Source organism: Trichosurus vulpecula, chromosome 3, assembly GCF_011100635.1.
Source record: "Trichosurus vulpecula isolate mTriVul1 chromosome 3, mTriVul1.pri, whole genome shotgun sequence".
NCBI lineage: Eukaryota > Metazoa > Chordata > Mammalia > Diprotodontia > Phalangeridae > Trichosurus > Trichosurus vulpecula.
Window position 1 is genome coordinate 371,248,787 of NC_050575.1, and position 15,382 is coordinate 371,264,168.

The 15,382-nt window shown below is 38.7% G+C and overlaps 1 pseudogene; it reads left to right on the plus strand.

The window, feature by feature from the left end:
- The first annotated feature begins 745 nt into the window (after positions 1-745).
- Positions 746-3,690, plus strand: LOC118842624 (annotated as a pseudogene).
- The last annotated feature ends 11,692 nt before the right edge of the window (positions 3,691-15,382 follow it).

Below are 15,382 nucleotides of genomic sequence, written 5' to 3' on the forward strand. Positions count from 1 at the left end.
AAATTAATTCATTAAAACTCTGCTCTCTTTCAGCAATATGTTTATGCTGTTCATAAAAAAAAATGTTAGCCTATTTCCTAGTTAAAAAAAAAACTGGTTTATTCTTTGACAAAAGATCTGAGTAGGAAAAAAAACTGTAATAGCTTTAAAATAATGCAGTATTTATGGGCCATTCTCAATTTAAGGGAGAGTTAATCATCCAGAGCTGGTGAAAGTGATGAAGTCAGCAAAGCCCCTATAATATACTGGCACCTGTGGTACATCTACATGATGGCAAAAAACACTAGTGAGAATGGAGGGCAGAACAGCTTCAATTGTCTAGCCTACTCAGCAAGAAAAAGAAAACAATCTTTTGAAAAATCAGACCTTTTATGGGGAAAAAAGCAGTAACTAATACTTATGTTTTGAGAAATATAGGTGTCCATTTTGCAGAAAAGGAAACCGAGGCTCAAAAATTAGAGTGACTTGTTTATGGCTATGCAAGAGGTACAGCTTCAAGCTAAGTCATCAATAACTCCAAGTTTGACCTTCTTTCCAGTGAAACACAATGCCTTTTAAGCTAATAATTATTGATAAAATGAGAAGGATAGACTACTTGAGCTCAGGCCCTTAACAGCCCTATTATTTTATGTTCTAAACTTCCTTCTAGTGTAATATTCCATATTTCAAGATTTCTAAATTTCTGTGTTATGTCTTCTAATTTGTTGTGCTATATGTGATGGTGATGACGATGATGAAGACGACGATGACAATGACAAGGGTGACAGGGGTACAATGAGCCTGGAGTCAGGAAGGCATTAGTTCAAATACGGCCTCAAACCCTTACTGAGTGACCCTGAGCAAGTCACTTAACCCTTTGGCCTCAGTTTCCTCACAAGTAAAATAAGCTGGAAAAGGAACTGGCAAACCATACCAGTGTCTTTGCCAAGAAACTCTCAAATGAGGTCATGAAGAGGTAGATATAAGTGAAAATCACAAAAGAAATAAATTAATAATATAATAATACCAACATTGACATAGTTCTTTACAACTTGAAAAGTGCTTTACAAGTATTATTTCATTTGACCCTCACAAGACCCCTGGGAAATGTGTTATTGGGATCCCTAATTTGCAGATGAGGAAACTGGGGCAGAGAGATGTTAAATGACTTGCCCAGGGTTAAACAGCTAATGAATATCTGAGGCCAGATTTCAAGGCAAGGAGTTCTGACTCCAGGTCCAGTGTTCTATCCACTGAACTATTTAGCCACTTTTTATCCAGCTGAATCTTTTTATTTTTGATGAATCACCTAAAAAAGTACATGCCTTTTCCTTTTCAGACTCAATGTAAAAACTCTTTGTGAATATGGAGAGGCACCTTTGTAAATTTGAGGATTGAGAACAGGGTCTTCTAATCTGAATATTGTTGACTCTAATCTTTTTTATTTATCAGCAAAACCATAGAACACTAGAGGGTGTGGGGAGCTCCTGTGGCAAAGTGCTGCCCCAATGACACAATGAAACTGGCAACCACCATTACATATGTCCTGGCTCACTGAAAAGAATCCCTGATTGGGAATTAATAGGCCTAGATTTAAGTTCTATAGTTAGGTCTTACCAGCTATATGACTTTGTCAGTGTCATTTCATTTTTTTTTTTTCCTGAGGGGAATTGTCCTCATATTTAAAATGAAGTTCACACCACAATATCAATACATATTGAGATAGAATTACCATCAAACACCAAAATCTGAAATGAATAGAAAGTGCTTAGGGACCATAAAATGCTGTATCATACCAATACTTCTATTGATTGCTATTATTTGGTATCTCTGCCTCAATCTTTTCTGTTAGAACACAGAACATTTAAGGTAGACCTTAGAAGCCATCTTATCCAACCCTTCATTTTATCAATGTGGAAATTACTAGCTGTACCCTGAACCTGACATTCTATTTCCTATATCCCAGTATTTGTAGCAGGCATATCCCATAATTCCCCAGGGCTGAAATGCATTTTTCTCATCTCTTCTTTTTAAAATCCTTATAATTTTTCCAGACATAGACAGGGTGCCACATCCTCCATGTAAAGTCCCATTATTTCCACTACTGATACTGTTTTATTTTTTTTCCTCCCCAAATAATCCTGGATCATTTTGGATTTCTCCTTCAATCAATACCTTACATAGATTGTATGTTTCTTTGTCATGGGCTGTGGGTGGAACAAGAACACGTTTTGCTTGTGTCTGTATATTCTCTACATTAATTCATTTATGTAACGGTAAATATTTAGTGTGTTACAGTATTTAATTATTTTGAATCAAAGGTTTTGAAATCCAAAGTAGGTAACTTCCAGTCCCATTTTCACTTTACTGACTGGCTAGTTAGTATTTTCAAATTTACAATATTTCAACTTTCTTGGCCAAGAACTTACACTATTGATTCTCAGGGTAAATACCAGTCCTTTATTTACATGTTCAATTTGTTTCCAATAATAACCTGTAGAGTGTTAGAGAAAGAAATAAAAGTTCATGAAGAGTTTTGGACCTAGAATCAGGAATTACTGAGATGAAAGCTACCTCCAATGCTTGCAAAATGTTAGAGCACCAGCAAGCCACTTAATCTTTCTAAGACTCAGTTGCTTAATACATAAGTTGAGCATGAGTATATACTTTATTTTTTTAGATTATTTTTAGCTTTCAACATTCATTTCCACAAGATTTTGAGTTACAAATTTTCTCCTGATCTCTCCCCAAGATGGAATACATTCTGATAACTCCTTCCCCCAGTCTGCCCTCCATTCTATCACCCCATCCCCTAATCTCCTTCCCCATTACTTTTCTGTAGTACAAGATAGATTTCTATACCCCATTGCCTCTATATCTTATTTCCCACTTGCATGTGAAAAGAAATTTTAACATTTCTTTTTAAAACTTTTAGTTCTAAATTCTCTCCCTTCTTCCCTCCCCACCCACCCTCCTTGAGAAGGCAAGGAATGCAATATAGGTCATACATGTATCATTATGCAAAACACTTCTGTAATAGTCATGTTGTGAAAGACTTAACTATATTTTCCTCCATCCTACCATTACCCCCCCCCATTCTATTTTGTCCTTTTTCCTTGTTGCTTTGCAAAAGTGTTTGCTGGCCGATCACTTGTGACTTAGGCCTTGTTTGGTGCCTATGTTCCAGAGGTGCTGGAGGCCTGGCCAGCACTGCAGATGGCCGTGGACAACGCTTCAGGGGAGGCCACAGTCGTGAGGAGACTCTGTGTCTCTGAGGAGCGGCCCAGGGCTATTTTGTCCAGAACTCTGACTTGGAGCAGGTTGAGGTCAAGGACTTCCTGGCTGACATCATAAGCACCGAATTTGATACCCTTGTAGATGATTGAAGCCTGCCCCAGGTAAGCCAGCAGCACTAGACAATGTTCAGATACTGCCAGAGAGGTGAGGAACACTTGCTCAGAGAGCTCATCACTAAGATGGAGGACAAAGCCATGGAGGTCTGGACAGTAGAGCAGACCAATGACAACAATTCAGACCAGAAGGAAAAAATAGATGGGGGAGCTGAGGAAATGGAGGTCACTGACAGCAAGAAAATCCTTGCTCTGCCCTGTTGGTGCCTAGGCTGGTCCATCAGCTGCCACTAGCCTGGCCTCCATTGTGCATGAAGCTGCTGAAGAGGGCTGGATTGTCATCCAGAGGACAAAGAAATGAAAGCTTAGGCCTTCCCCAGTGGCCTGGGCCAGGCCTGTCAGGTGTGCTCCAGGATCTGTCAGGGAAGAGCATCTTCTGAGCCTTTTGCTCCACCCCATGACATTGCCTGCACAGCTATGAAACTGGCCTAGAGCACCCAAAGGGGTCCTGGTCCAAGCAGAGTCTCTACTTGAGAGCACTGAGTGCATGACTTTGACATTTCCCAGGGTCCTGTGAGCTTCAGCAAGTCACCTGACCTCTTTGGGCCTCCATTTCCTCATCTGTAAAATGGGGACAATAATAGCCTGCCACAATTGGTGGGATAGACATTGACTTTGCCCTGCTTCACAGGAACTGGGGAAGGGAGAGGGGAATGGGGATTTGAAGAGATGAATGATGGAATGTGTTCACAGCCTTTGTTCACCCTTGCTGCTCCCCAGGACCTTCACCAGTTAACACTTGCTCAGAATTAGGATCACCTAGAAAGAGCAAGGCTGCAATGGAACAACAAGCAGAAATCTCCTTCCCTCACCCACTCATGTGGCCTCCAGCCTAATTTCATTCCCTTCCCCTCCCTAATCAGTTCTCACGTTAACAACAGGAACCTCCAAACTTGTTTGTCTTATCCTCTGTCTATATATGTATATTCCCTTCAACTACCATAATACCGAGAAAGGTCTCCAGAGTTACAAATATCATCTTTCCATGTACGAATGTAAGCAGTTCAACTTTAATAAGTCCTTTGTGATCTCTTTCCTGTTTACCTTTTCATGTTTCTCTTGATTCTTGTATTTGAAAGTCACATTTTCTCTTCAGCTCTGGTCTTTTCATCAAGAATGCTTGAAAGTAATCTATTTTTCCCCCGAAGTATTATACTAAGTTTTACGGGGTAGGTGATTCTTGGTCTTAATCCTAGCTCCTTTGATCTTTAGACTATCATATTCCAAGCCCTTTGATCCCTTAATGTAGATGCTGCTAGATCTTGTATTATCCTGATTGTGTTTCCAAAATACTCAAATTGTTTCTCACTGGCTGCTTGGAATATTTTCTCCTTGATCTGGGAACTCTGAAATTTGGCTACAATATTCCTTGGATTTTTCCTTTTGGGATCTTTTTCAAGAGGCAATCAGTGGATTTTTTTCAATTTTTATTTTACTCCCTGGTTCTAGAATATCAGGGCAGTTTTCCTTAATAATTTCTTGAAAGATGATGTCTAGGCTCTTTTTTTTGATCATGGCTTTTAGATAGTCCAATAATTTTTAAATTATCTCTCCTGGATCACTTTTCCAGGTCAGTGGTTTTTCCAATGACATATTTCACATTGTCTTCTATTTTTTTTTATTCTTTTGGTTTTGCTTTACAATTTCTTGATTTCTCATAAAGCCATTATCTTCCATTGGCTCTATTCTAATTTTTAAGGAATTATTTTCTTCAGTGAATTTTGAGACCTCCTTTTCTATTATGGCAGTTCTGTTTTTTAAGGCATTTTTCTCCTCATTGGCTTTTTGGAGAGCTTTTGCCATTTGGGTTAGTCTATTTTTAAGGTGCTATTTTCTTCAGGTTTTTTGGCTCTCCTTTAGCAAGTTGTCAACTCTTTTTTCATGATTTTCTTGCATCCCTCTCATTTCTTTTCCCAATTTTTTCTCTACTTCTCTCAAATGATTTTGAAAATCCTTTTTGAGCTCTTCCATGGCCTGAGATCAATTCATATTTTTCTTCGAGGCTTTTGACTTTGTTGCCTCTTCTGGTTGTATGTTTTGATATTCTTTGTCACCAAAGTAAAATTCTGTAATCTGATTTTTTATACTGTCTGCTCATTTTCCCTGCCAATTACTTGAATTTTGAGCTTTGTCAAGGTATGATTCTGCTTTCATACTAGAGAGTGCTCTGTCCCGAGCTTCAGTGATTTTGTGCAGCAGTTTTCTGAGCTACTTGTAGGCACCTGTAAATTTTCATTTCTTCTGAGGTTGTATGATCCTAGGAGAGGTGTTTAGTCCTCTCCTGGCTTGTGCTCTGGGCTGTGAGTGATGTCAAGCACTCTTCTCTGCCCTGTAACTGTGAGAAAGATTGCCTCTTCACAGCCACCACAAGCTCTTCCACACCAGCCCTTCTCCTCACCCCAAGACCACCACCCAGCACTGCAACCCAAATCCAAGCAGGGTAAAGCAAGAGAATCCTGCCTCAGCACCAGCAAAGAGATCTCTGGACTCCTGCTCTGATCAGATGCTCGATCCCCCCCATTGCCTGTGGACCTGGAGCTCCAGAAGCAGCTGCTGCTGCCTCTGCTGCCTCCACTGCCCTGGGGCTGGAGCCAGACTAGGCTCTTCTCTCACCCAGGTCTGACAGAGTTTTCCCACTGACCTTTTATGATACCTTTGGTGTTTGTGGGTTGAGAAGTTTGCAAAATGCCACTGCTGCCAGTGATTCAGTGCCCTGAGTCCTGCTCCACCTGGTCTGCTCTGGCCCAGGATGTGCTAGCGTGGCCCATGCTGTGCTGTGCTGGGTCCCCAGCATAGACCCTTCTCATCAACCTTCCATGCTGTCTTGGGCCAGACACCCGTTTCACTCTGTCATTTTGTAAGTTCTGGAGCTCTAGAATTTGTTTAGAGTCTTTTTTTACAGGCAACTGGAGGAATTTTGGGGAGAGCTCAAGCAAGTCCCTGCTTTTATTCTACCATCTTGATTCTGCCCCATGAGTATATACTTTCAATATGTGTTATATGACTCAAGTGAGTTTAAAATATGTGAAAAAAACTGCAAAATTTTAAAACCTGTGTAACTGTCAGTAAATTATTATTATATTTTATTTTAGATATGATGTATAATAGTGGATAAAGGAATGATTTTAGTCAGTAGGACCTAGGTTCAAATCTGTCCTATGATAATTACTAGCTACAGGATTCTGGGAAAGTCACTGAAGTTTTACATACCTTAGGCAACTCCCTAAGAATTATCTACCATGCCATGAATTTTATTGATGAATTGAGCCCTCCTACAAATCTCACTAAAGAAATCACAGATTCTTTGAGACTTCATGTATTAATAAAGAGGTCAGACACTATAGTAGACAGAGCATTGGACTTGGAGTTATGAATACTAAGATTCAAATCTTCTCTCAGATAGTTACTACCTGACCATGGACAAATCACTTAATAGCTCTTTGTCTCTGTCTCCTTACCTGTAAAATGAGGATATAAATAACATCTACTTCATAGGCTTGTGAAGATCAAATGGGATAATTATGTTCTAATGTTCTGTGCTTCACAAACCTTTTAGCACTACAAAAGTATGAGTTCTTGGACATTAGTATTATCCAAAAGGAGACACCATGCTCCATTTCCCTGGAAAGATTGTGCATTTCAAAAAGTCTCCACACCAAATTCAAGGAGCAGGCTTAATCACTACATCATCCCTGTCCACATTGGCATGTGTGCCTCAGCTATGTATTGTGCCATCCAGACCCCAACGACAAAAGATAAGACAAGCAAACCTTCCTGAAGCCGTAAATATTCTCTATAATACTGGAGTAAAAAGGTAGTCACACATGGGAAAGATTTACATTTATAGGAGATGTAAATTAACTGTCCAAAGAAAATGAAAAATAGAGATGTTGACATTATTTACTACCAGCCCACCTTGAAGAGTTTCAAAGTACACTGGAGTGATTACCAAGATAGCCCTGGCAATGACAGGAGGTTTAGATTCACTGTGGGAATATTATTGCTTCTTGTATAAATGAGAAAAAGAATAAATAATATAGCCTTTAAGGCAATTATTTCTTTCAGAGAATACATAGCCCCTGTTAGATCTAGAAGCTCAAAACTTTAAATGAAGTTTATCTCAAAGATTGTAACAGAAACTTTATTCTATGCTCTATTTTGAAAGATCAAAACAAGTTGTATTTCCTGCTTTTAACAGTACATGGAATCATTGTGTTTGCAGCTGATTTTGCAGTAGATTTAGGGTTCTAAGTACAGAATTGCTACCCAATTTTGAGGTGTCCAGTTCCTAAGTGATTCTTATCCTTAATTGTCCTCCATCCCCAATTACTTAAACGACAGAAAAGAAGATATTCCATAGAAGTCTAAGGATTTTTAGACACCTCAGATCTCAGATCTGGAAAATAACTTAAAGGTCATTGGATCTAATGCATCAGTGAAATCACTTATAAAATTCTTAGCAAGTGGCTAACTTCTAAATACTTCCAGGCACAGGGAACTCATTACTTCAAGAAGTAGCATATTTCTACAATTTTTAGTTATTAGGGGTTGTTGCTTCTGTTACAATGATGTTCAATCTATTTCCTTATATTATCTATCATTGTATCTAGTTCTGCCCTTTGTGCAAAATATAACAAGTCTAATTACTCATATTATTGTTTAGTTATCTTTCAGTCATATCTGACTCTTCCTGACCCCTTTTGGGGTTTTCTTACCAAAGATACTGTGGTTTGTCATTTCCTTCCCCAGCTTACTTTACAGATGAGGAAGCTGAGGCAAAAAGAGGATTAAGTGACTTGCCCAGGGTCACACCATCAGTAAATGCCCAAGGGCAAATTTGAATTTAGTTCTTCCTGACTGCAGGCCCAGAACTCTATCCGCTGTGCAACCTAGCCACCATCGAAGTCCTAACAGGAAATTTTTATGACTATTTCAGTCATCTGTTCTCTAGGTTAATGATATCTTACTTACACAACCTCCTCTTGCTTCATTGAGAAAATCAAGAGTATCCATCATAAGATCCCACATCTTCCTAACTCTATATTTCCAATTTTTTCTATATCTTCATCTGTCTTGCCTCCCTTTGCTTTAAGATTTATGCACGTTGCGGCATGGCCAAGATGGCAGCTGGAAAGCAGGGACCTGCATAAGCTCTCCCCCAAATTCCTCCAAATACCTATAAACAAGGCCTCTGAATAAATTCTAGAGCTGCGCAACCCATGACATAGCAGAGGGAAACAGGTCTCCAGGCCAGGAGAGCCTGAATGGTAGCCAGGAAGGGGTCTATTGCAGGGTGCTGAGAGCAGAGGGCAGTGTCAGGACAGACCGGACCTGGAATCAGCCAGCAGGAACAGGCCTTGGGGCCATGAAACAGTGAGCTATGGCAGTTATCAGACTTCTCAATTCACAAATGCCAAAGAGCAGGTTAAAGGAAAACTGCTGGATTGAATTCAGAGCGATCCGGCTGCCAGCCAGTGGGGTGGAGAAGGTGGTGAGGCAGAGGCATAGCAGCAACAGGAAGCTCTTGAGGCTGCTTCCAGAACCCCAGAATCAGCTGCTTCCCGAATCCCTGGTTCACACTGTAGGAAGAATCTAGCAGCAGATAGGAGCCAGAGTGCAAAGAGCCCTTTGTGGGCACAAAGGCAGATTCTCTTGCTGTACCCTGTTTGGATCTGTATTGCAGTCCTGGTTGGCAGTTCTTGGGGGAGAAGGAGCACTCCTGGGACAGAGCCTGGGGTGATGGTGGAGTAGAAGTAGCTCTGAAAACAGCAGCTCTTGGACCCTAAAACTTGGGACAAAGTACTCTCTACTCTGCAAGCAGTCATATCCTGACAAAAAGCTCAAGGGTCAAATACATGGCTGGAAACATGGCCAGGCTGTGAAAATGGACTCAGATTCAGACTCAGACTCAAACTCAAAATCTAGATTCCTTTTTTGGCAACAAAGAAGACTGAAACATACAGCCGGAAAAAGTCAACAAAGTGAAAGAACCTACATCAAAAGCCTCCAAGAAAAATATAAATTGCTCTCAGGTCATGCAAAAGCTCAAAAAGGATTTGGAAAACCAAGTAAGAGAAGTAGAGGAAAAATTGGGAAGAGAAATGAGAGTGATATGGGAAAATTTTTTCTGGGATTTCATCCAGATCTAAGTCTATTATACTTTACACACAGATTCCTCAATGTCAAATGAGTTAACTTACATAAAGTACTTTGTAAAACTTAAAACACTATGTAAATGCTTTTATTCTTGTTGTTATAGTACAGCTTTTGGCTCAAAGACAAGTACTTCGAATTTTCCAGTAAACTTTGTTTCCCACCTTAAGACATCTCTAATGCTGACAATCTTAATCTAAATTTCAAATTTTTCTTACTTCTAATATTTATGACTCTATTATTCAGTCCCCTTGTTTTCATTAATCAACCATAGAAATTTCTATTTACAATGAGTGGATACCCTTCTTTGCATTTTTCAAACTTGGAAGGAAATACTTTTCTTCTTATGCATTATTATCATCATCAAAGGGACTGGAAGTATATTTAAGCAACTATCTTGTTCCCTAGAACTGAAGAGGGGGAAAAGGTGATAAGACATGTAAAATCAAAGTAATTTAGTGGGGATAATAGTTTTTTTCTCCAGAGTACAAAAAGAAAAGGTAACAAAAATTAAAAAAAAAAGAATATCCCTCGAGGAAGGTATATTGTGACTTAAGATCAATTAATCATCTATTAAGCATCTATTCTGTAGAAAGCCATCATACTAATGTCTGAGGATGTCAAGAAATTATATACGTGTATATTGTATATTATGCACAAAGATATATACAATTGAGACATTGGATGGTCGCAAGGAGTATACATTTGACACAGAATCCAGATACTGAAAGACATATAGTAATTGCAAGAGAGAATTAGTGACTGAATCAGGAAAAGACTCACATTGTTTGTTACATTGAACTCCCTCTCCCTCCAACTATAGCATCAGATCAACCTCATTTTTCATTATTTTTAGGTCTATACTATTTGGACATCTAGAACCTTGGATAAAACTGAGGGTGAAGACTGAATATTTATAGTTCACTGGTGTCATTTGCTAATAAGTCTCAGATGAGAAAATTACGGTTAATTTTATGAGATATATGTGTATTATACCTTAATAGATTATGAAAGACAAGGACCTGATTAGCCAAAAGACTGGTACTATCCATATCAGGAATACAGTAGACCAAAATTAAAGTTTACCATGTCTCTGTGTATCCATATGCATATATGTTTATGCCTATATATGAACGTGTATGTATGGAGAGAGATAGAGAGAGAGAGAGAGAACATATAAAGATAGCTCCCTACTCTCCACTTCATCAGTCATCACTCAGATGCCTTCCCCCATTATGTACTCTTTTAACCCTTTCTGAAATGGACAGGTGATCTTTTTTCTTGCCAAGGAAAACTCCATATATACCAATGATCCTGCTTGCCTGATGCTTGCAAATGTACAATTGACCACCTCACCCTTGACATAGAAATTCGCAGGTGCATATGCCCAGGCACACACATGCGCGTGCGCACACACACACACACACACACACGTGATCTAACCATTCTCACTTGCTTAAGTCAAGTGTCTCTCTTTTTTCTGGCTAAATTCTTAGAAAGTCTTCTACACTCGTAGCTTCCAATTCTTTCCTCCCTTTTCCCTGATTGCCAAATTTAAGAGCCTTTTCTCAGTCCTCATCCTCCTTAATCTCGGCCACCTTTGACACTGCCTCCTGGATAATATTTCCTCTTTAGGTTCTCATGGCACTGCTCTGTTCTGGTTTGCCTTATCCTATTCTAAACAACTTTTCTCTCTCTCCTTTGGTATATTTTCATCTAGGTTACAACTAATAATTGAAGATATCTTTTAAGGATCTTTCTTTGGTCCCCTTTTCCTTCTAATTTATCTCACTTAGTAAATTCATTAATCAGTTCCCATAGATTTAATCATCTCTCTCTCTCTCTCTCTCTCTCTCTCTCTCTCTCTCTCTCTCTCTCTCTCATCTCACCTGTCCTACTATTCCAATATTCTAAGGCTCCTGGGTGACTCTACTTAGGCACAAATAACCCTCCCATCAGAAGACAGGTCTATTACTTGTTTTTCCTTTTTTTTTTTTGTGGAGGCAAGGTTCTTCTTTTCTTCCTTTCCTTTATTTCTTGCTTTCCTTTATTTCTTGCTTTCTTTTTCTTTCTTTCTTTCTTTCTTTCTTTCTTTCTTTCTTTCTTTCTTTCTTTCTTTCTTTCTTTCTTTTTCTTCCTTCCTTCCTTCCTTTATCTCTCTCTCTCTCTCTCTCTCTCTCTCTCTCTCTCTCTCTCTCTCTCTCTCTCTCTCTCTCTCTCCCTCTCTCTCTCTCTCTCTCTCCCCCTTCCTTCCTTAGTCATCCCTCAGCTATGTCTCAAAACTTGAAAGATCATAAGACAGTTAGCTGATCCCTCACCTTAAATTTACATACCGTGTATCAAGGTGACTCCCAGGACAAGAACCTATTATCCTGAGATCTAATCAACCAATTATCTTGAGTTCTCTGTCCCCCATCAGGAAGAAGCCCATGGGCATGGATATAGTCCATTGGGAAGTATTTTTTACATGCATCAAAACAAAAGATGGGGCTTGGACACATCATCAGTTTGATAAGGTACTTAAGAAAACCATTCAGGAAAAAAAAAAAGGATTTGTTATAGTCTTTGTATTTTTTTTTTGAGGGGGGAAGGCAGGGCAATTGAGGTTAAGTAACTTGCCCAAGGTCACATAGTAAGTATGCCAAGTGTCCCAGGCTGGATTTGAACTCAGGTCCGTCTGACTCCAGGGCTGCTGCTCTACTCACTGCACTACCTAGCCTCCTCCTTATAGCCTTTCTCTTTTTCCCTTCTCATCTGGATGTGAGATTCTAGGCTTTCGGTCTTTCCATGTGAGGTCAATGTGCCTAATTAGTCCCATTTCTTCAAGTATTTACTTGATTATGTGACCATTTTGTGAAAATGTACCTAAGTCTCAAACATAACAGAAGAAATAGGGACACTAATTTAGCTTATTCCTCTACCTATCATTCCCTTTCCCCAGCCCCAGCAATGATTTTCCCTGAAAAAAATGACTTTGTCCTGATTTCTACAGGCATCATAAACACAAACACCTGATCCTGTTCTCCAGATTGTTTTTAGAGTTATCCAGGAAAGGGGGTATGATAATAATGACATTTGTCTCCTAAAATTCTGCTCTAAAATCTCATCGCAGGGAGGATGATCACTCTAGCTTCTCAGAAGCTAAGCTAGAGGAACACAACATCTCCATTTCTTACAAAGCTGAAATAAAATTTTGAGTACAAGCCTGGTGACAGCTGTGTCTGTCATGTGATGGATAACCCTTTCACTTTGGCTGATAATGTCCTAGTGATATGTTTTCTGGTCATAGTTTTTTTTTTTTCTAAAATCTTTTATTTAATGTTAATTAGCTACAATCTATGTTCTGACATGATAATAATTTATTTTAATGGTAATTCACCTATTAGGTCAGGAATTCCTAGAGGTCAGGGTTTTGTGCTTTTTTTTTTTTTCATCTTTGAACCTGTAGCATTACCTACAATAAATTATAAACAAGTGGTACTCAATGAATATTTGTAGAATTCAATTTATACAGCATTTTGAGGTCTACAAATTGCTTTTCTCACATTTTATTATACCCTTTAATGATAGGGAAATGGAAGACCAGATACATGAGGCAACTAGTCCATAGTCACACAGCTGGCAAATGGCAGAGCCTGGCCAAGAACACATTTTTTTCCTCAAACCCAGTATTCTCCATTGGGAGGAGGGAACTTATTGAATTCCCAGTGAGCACTTCTTTCAGAATAAAGAGATTCCAATTTAATGTGGCCTGAAATAGGCATGGCATTTTGCTGAAGTCTGATGGACCACCTTACTACAACAACATTAATTGTTCGAACTTGAATATGATGGTGTTGAAGAGGTTTTAAGCAAAATGAAGATAGGTAAGGGAACCATAGGTTTCTAGGGGTGCTCGAGATCCCAAAATACCGACACGCCGGGTCCTGCCAAAAGAATTCGATTCAAGCCTTCTCAGCCAAGGGAAAAGACAAAGTTTATTAGGGATTCACCATAATGGATTGTCTTAAGAAATCCCATCCTTTGTGACACCTGTTGTCACAAGTGGGCCAGATTCAATCTAAACTGAGCTAGATTGAATCTAAGTGAGCTAGATTGAACCTGAGCACCTTCATGGAGGCAAAATGGAGATTTTATACACAAAGAGTGTAGGAGGGATTGGGGGGTGGTCTGGGGTGACTAGAGGAGGACTTTAGAGAGGGTCTTGAGGAGGAGTCTAAGGAGGACAAGATGACTTCAGAGTCCAGGAACCAAGAGAATGGGATTAAGGGTAGGAAGTGGCTGAAGGAATATCAGGGTTGGGAAGTAACTGAAGGCATGCATATTGATAGTAACAATAGAGGGCAAGGCTTAGGTAGAGATTTTGGCCTAAAGATAATGTAAGTCTTATGGCCTTAGGGGAAGGCCAGATCTAGTTGGAAGATTCAAGAACAATTCAAGGGGGCTCCCAGAGACTACCCTCATCAGTGTGAAGAGAGAGTGGAAAAATAAGAGTAGAAAATTTCCCTCTTTTTCAATGTCATTAGTTACTACATACTCCCTCCCAAATATTTGTGCACAAAGACCACTTAACAAATGAGGGGAGATTTAAAGGGTGAAATGTTGTTTCTATAAGCAAAAATATGTATCCCCTTCAGTGAATGGGTATGTGGAAGATCTTCCCCGAAATGTGATCATTTTTGCCATGGCACACTTCAGTACTTTTGATCATTAAGACATACATTGAAATTTTTAAAAATTTTTTTCTCTAAAACCTTACTCCCAATCTAATTGTTTTCCACCTACAGTATCCTCTGTTATTAGCAGTTTATAGAATATATATGTATATATACAATTATATATAATATAACATATAGCACTATATGCATACATATATGTACATGTATGAATACATATATATGTATTATGTTTGTGTATGTATGTAATATCAGAGTATGAACTTGGAGTCTCAAGACAAGACCTGGGTTTGAGATCTGGTTCTTTCATTTAATATGAAATTTGAATAATTTACTTTACTTCATTGACACTCAGTTTCCTAATCTAAAAAAATAAGATATTGACTGTATTAGGAAATTATTTTGGATATTAAGTGAAATAATGCATTAAAGCATTTTATGTCAGCTAAAATCATTATTTGTTTTATTTATTACTAAAAGTGAAGCAAGGTGGCACAGTGGATACAGTGCTCGACCTAAAGTCAGGAATACTCATCTTCCTAAGTTCAAATCTGGCCTCAGACACTTACTAGCTGTATGACCCTGGGCAAGTTGATTAACCTTGTTTGCCTCAGTTCCTCATCTATAAAATGAGCCAGAACAATACCAAATGGAATTAAAAAGAGTTAGATGTGACTGAGAAATGACTGAATGACAACAAGAACAAAATATGCATTCAAATACTCAAAGGAATATGTGAAGTTATTCAATTGTCTTACCTCCAATTATACAAATTGAAATCCATTTTATATGCCTGTCTCATGCTAATCCTGAACAAATTCTCCCTTGGTTTACCACTAGGGGATGAGATGAGGAACATCTAGGATACTGTGATGCTTCCCCCCCCCCTTTTTTCCTCACATATCAAGGATAAAAATGGAATACAAGTATTGTCTACCAGTTATTTCTTACTTTCTACATGTGAACAGCCAATCTACTTTTCAAAAAATCATTCATTTCTCTGAAAATCTTTTTTGTTAAAAATTCATTTTGTTTTTTTTTTATTTCTCTCACGTATTATGTAACTCTTGCCCTCTGAGAGATATTTTTTTTTTAAATTCTTGCAATGTTGTATATCCTAAAGCTAGTATCCAATTCAAAACACAGAAAAAATATCAGTATTAA